Raw genomic sequence first — 5,074 nt, 5'->3', positions numbered from 1 at the left:
CATGTCCCAGGGCTTTGTGGAAGTTTAAACTCAAGAGTGATTACCTACAGTATCTGGCAGAAGAAATTTCTAGGCAGCAAAGCATTCAAAAAGCGGCATCCTGCTTCTAACACCCTAAATCAGATGCAGGAGCAAAGGAACGACTTAAAGTTGGAATTCATATTTAAAAGGACAGCAGAGCATAAAAGTTTGGAAAATTTGCAGCCTGGTCCTGAGGTAGAGAAAGAATCCAAGTGGTCTGGATAACAACTACTTGCTAGAGAGATTAGCATGACTAAAAGGGAGCATGACTAAATGCGAAGTCATTTCAGAAATCTTTGATGCAGCCCCTCCCATCACAGGCCCAGAGACCTACAGGGAAAGAATGGTTTTGGGACCAGGCCTGGCGTGCTGCTGCCCTGTGCAGCCTCATGATACTGCTTCCTGCATCTGGGCTGCTCCAGCTACAGCCAAGACTCAAAGGGCACCTGATACTGCTTGGGCTGCGACTCTGGAGAGCACAAGTCATAAGCCCTTGGTGGCTTCCATGTGTTAAGCCTGCAGGCACATAGAATGCAAACAAGAAGGCTTGGCAACTTCTGCCTAGATTTCAGAGGAGGTACGGGAAAACCCTAGGTGCCCAGGCAGAAGCCTGCTGCAGGACAGATTACCCATAGATAAACTCTATTATGGCACTGCTGAAAGAAATGTAGGGTTAGAACCCCCACACAGAGTCCTCACCAAGGCACTGCCTAGTGGAGGTGTGGGAAAGGGACAGCTGCCTTCCAGACCCAAGAATGGTAGAGGCACCAGCAGCTTGCAGCCTCAGTGTGGAAAGGCCATAGGCAGCCAGCTCCGACCCATGAGAGCACACACAGGAGCTGTACCCTGCAAAGCCACAGGGGTGGAGCTGCCCAAGGCCTTGGGAGTCCACCCCTCGCAGTAAGACGTGGGACATGGAGTTAAAAGAGATTGTTTTGGAGCTTTAAGATTTAATGTTTGCCCTGCTGGGTTTCAGACTTGTGTGGGGCCTATTGCTCCTTTCTTTTGGTCAATTTTTCCCTTTTAGAATGGGAATATTTATCCATCGCCTGTACCACCATTGTATCTTGGGAGTAAGTAACTTGTTTATCTTACAGGCTTATACGTGGAAGAAACTCATCTCCAGATAAGACTTTGGACTTTGGACCTGAGGCTTTTGAGTCAATAATGGACAAGTTAAGACTTTGGGGGACTATTGGGAAGGCATGATTGTATTAAAATGTGAAAAGTACATGAGATTTGGGGAGTTAGGGGCAGAATAATATGGTTTGGATGTTTGTCTCCTCCAAATCTCATGTTGAAATGTGATTCCCAATGTTGGAGGTGGGCCCCTCATTAATGGTTTAGTACCATCCATTGGTGATAAGCAAGTTCTTGCTCAGTTCATGTAAGATCTTGTTGTTTAGAAGAGTCTGGGACCTCCCCCTCCTCTCTCTCTTGCTCTCGTTCTCACCATGTGACATGCTTGCTCCCTTTTCACCTTCTGCCATGATTGCGAGCTTCCTGAGGCCCTCACCAGGAGCAGATGCTGGAGGCATGCTTGCACAGCCTGCAGAACCATGAGCCAATTAAATATTTTCTTTAAAAATCACCCATTTAGTTTGTTTGCAATTTGATGAAATAAGCTTTGCAAAGTTAAGCCAGATTTTTTTTTCACACCAGTTCCCAGAACATCATACTTGATATGAATATTCTTCCTACAGCCTATAACTGGTGGATCTTTTATGCAGAAGACAGAAACAGATATCTACTTTTTGTTTTTTAAAACTATATGCAATTACTAAAATATTATTAGACATATAACAATGACAAAAAAGTATACAAAATGAAAAAGAGGAAAAAGAAACCATTGTCAATTCTACTACCAAAAAGTAACTACTGTTAACACTTTAATTTATATTCTTTGAGATTTTTTTTTCCTGACTCGATAGATGTGGCACATGCAAGTATGGGTTTTCCCCCTTTCTCTGCTTCTTTGAATACAAATGGTTACAGCAAGTGCCACCATATTAGTACTAAGTAACAACATTACCCTCTACTATAGTTGTTTGGTTAGGTCCATGGATGGACAGTGACCCAAACCGGACCATTCAGAGTTACCCTCTCTCTGAGGATGAAGCTGCTAGAAATAATCTTTGACCTTGTGAAATAAGAAACTGGGAAAACAGTCCAGAGTGAGAGAGATGCATAGAAAGAAAGAGACAAGAGAGAGCCCTGGCAGCATCCAAGTGCCTGGTTCCAATTATCCTAAGGCCTGGAGGAAACTAAACTTCCTTTAGTTTCCCTGGTAGAGCAGATGCTACAGTATGCTGCTTCACAGATCCTCCCCATCAGGACCAAGGTATCCACTGCCCTAGATGCCAGGAGACTCAGTTACTGAAGGCTCAAAGCTGAGTCAGTTCCCAGGATTTGCCCTTGTACTAAGGCAGCTGTTTGGACCAAGGCTGCACACCTTTCCAGGATTATCCTACAAGTAATTATTGGTTAATATGTCAATATAAAGGTCTGAGTCCCTTGCCTCAGAAGGGAACAATGCCAGAGCTCACCATGGAATTAACTGTAGCGTGGGTTGCACTGGCATCTCAGTTCAACTTTGCTCTTTGCTCAGTCCTGCTTCCTTCACTCTGTTACAGGTATTGATTCAAAGAGCACTGCCCAGAAAACTTTCTGTCTTCATCTGTTTCCTGGGAAGACTAACTTAAGTCAGTGGGTTTGGCAGAGCTGTCTAAATGCCCCACATAATGCATTCTTTCTTTCTTCCTCTGTAATATGGCGTATAATGTATCATAATAAATCACTCCGGCTAGGTGTGGTGGCTCACGCCTGTGATCCCAGCACTTTGGGAGGCTGAGGCGGGCGGATCACCTGAGGTCGGGAGTTTGAGACCAGCTTGACCAACATGGAGAAACCCCATCTCTACTAAAAATACAAAATTAGCCAGGTGTGGTGGTGCATGCTTGTAATCCCACCTACTCGGGAGGCTGAGGCAAAAGAATAGCTTGAACCCGGGAGGTGGAGGTTGCGGTGAGTCGAGATCGCTCCATTGCACTCCAGCCTGGGCAACAAGAGTGAAACTCCGTCCCAAAATATAAATAAATAAATAAATAAATAACCACTCCATTATTAGTACTTAAGTTAGCACAAGTGGCTTCCTGTTATTTGCAACCAAAAGGGCTCTAACTAACATATTATTTGGTTATGATAAATTTCTCAAAGTAACTGATGTTACACAAGAGAGATACATTTTTAAGATTTTAATCCCCATTGCCACATTATTCTTCAGAAATATTGCACCAAGTTACATTCTCATTAATAGTATGCCAAAGTAACCATTTCCTAGACTCTGTCCAACTCTGACATTATCCTGTTTTTGCTTTTTCATTCAATAAATGTTTATTGAGTGTCCACTATGTGCCTGGCTATGTACTAGGAGCTGGGAATAAATCCTTGCCACAGTGGAGCTTCCATTCTAGGTGTGAAGAGATAGACAACAAACAAGATAAGTAAGTGGTATTATACACTAGAAGGCGGTAAATGTCATGGAGACACATGACACAGGAGGCGACAGGCAGTGCAGGAGGTGAGGGGCATCAATGTTAAGTGCAGGGGTCAGGGATGCCCTCTCTGAGAAGATGGCTTTTCAGCTAAGATTGGAAGAAGGTAAAGGAAAAAGGCATAGACATACTGGTAGGGGTGGAGGGGGTTCGGGGGGAAGAGCATCTGGGGCAGAGAAAACAGCCAGGACCAAGTTTTGGAGGCTGGAGTACGCCTGTTATGTTCAAGCAACAGCGACAAGGCAGTATGCCAGAGGCAGGGGCAAAGGGAGCAAGTGGGAGAGTGGGGGATGAGGTTAGTGAGCTAATGAGGGCTGCCACATCGTCCTGAGGATGGTGGCTTTCTCTTGGTGAGATGGAGAGCCACTGGAGAGATTTTAGCAGAAGAGTAAATTGTTCCCATTTATGATCTGAAGGGTGCACCCTGGCATTAAGAAAAGATTACAGACCAGGCGCAATAGTTCACACCTGTCATCCTAGCACTTTGGGAGGCCGAGGTGGGTGGATCACTTGAGGTCAGGAGTTAGAGACCAGCCTGGCCAACATGGCGAAAACCTGTCTCTACTAAAAATACAAAAATTAGCCGGGCATGGTGGTGCATACCTGTAGTCCCAGCTACTCTGGAGGCTGAAGCATGAGAATCGCTTGAACCTGAGAGGCAGAGGTTGCAATGACTGAGATGGCAGCACTGCACTCTAGCCTGGGCAACAGAGCGAGACTCTGTCTCAAAAAGAAAGAGAGAAAAAGAAAAGAAAAGACTACAGCCTTGCATCACTTAATGATGGGGTACTATTCTGAGAAATGCATCGTTAGGTGATTTCGTCATTGTGTGACCACCATAGAGTGAACTTAGACAAACTTAGATGGTGTGACCTACTACACACCTAGACTATATGATATGGCCTATTGCTCCTAGGCTACAAACCTGTACAGCATGCTGTTGGACTGAACACTGTAGGCAATTGTAACACAATGGTGTTTGTGTATTTAAACACAGAAAAGGTGCAGTAAAATTACAGTATTATAATCTTACAGGACCACTGTAGTATATGTGGCCTGTCATTGATTGAAACATTGTTATGCAGCACGTGACTGTATAGTGAAAGTAAAATTGGAAGTAGGATGTGCTGGCTCTGCCAGTGCATACACTAAAATTGGAACTATATAGAGAAAATTAGCATGATCCTGTGCAAGAATGACATGCAAATTCCTGAAGCATTTAATATTTTAAAAATACATTTTTTAAAATATTAGAAGTAGGAGAGCAGGTAGAAGACTTTGCCTATCTGCTTGACCAAAACTAATATTTCTTTATTGTTTATTTTGCATCCAAACATTTTATATATAAATTGGTTGTTTGTATTTCTTCTATTAGGAATGGCCTATTTAAGACATTGGATGATTTTTCTATTAGAATATTTACCTTTTTGTATGAATTTTCAATGATTTTAAAAAATGTAGCTCTTTTTCATATATGTGTAGTTCTCTGTCCGCAGTTG

The 5,074-nt window shown here is 43.4% G+C and overlaps 1 non-coding gene across 1 annotated transcript; it reads left to right on the top strand.

Annotated features, from left to right (window-relative positions):
- Nucleotides 1-4,699: 4,699 nt before the first annotated feature.
- Nucleotides 4,700-4,805, top strand: LOC116809825 (U6 spliceosomal RNA). The gene has a single exon (XR_004370008.1). It is a non-coding gene; the product is annotated as a U6 spliceosomal RNA (small nuclear RNA).
- The last annotated feature ends 269 nt before the right edge of the window (nucleotides 4,806-5,074 follow it).

The sequence above is a fragment of the Hylobates moloch genome, unplaced genomic scaffold (genome assembly GCF_009828535.3).
Source record: "Hylobates moloch isolate HMO894 unplaced genomic scaffold, HMol_V3 SCAFFOLD_1, whole genome shotgun sequence".
Taxonomy (NCBI): domain Eukaryota; kingdom Metazoa; phylum Chordata; class Mammalia; order Primates; family Hylobatidae; genus Hylobates; species Hylobates moloch.
This window is presented reverse-complemented; position numbering and strand designations above follow the sequence as displayed.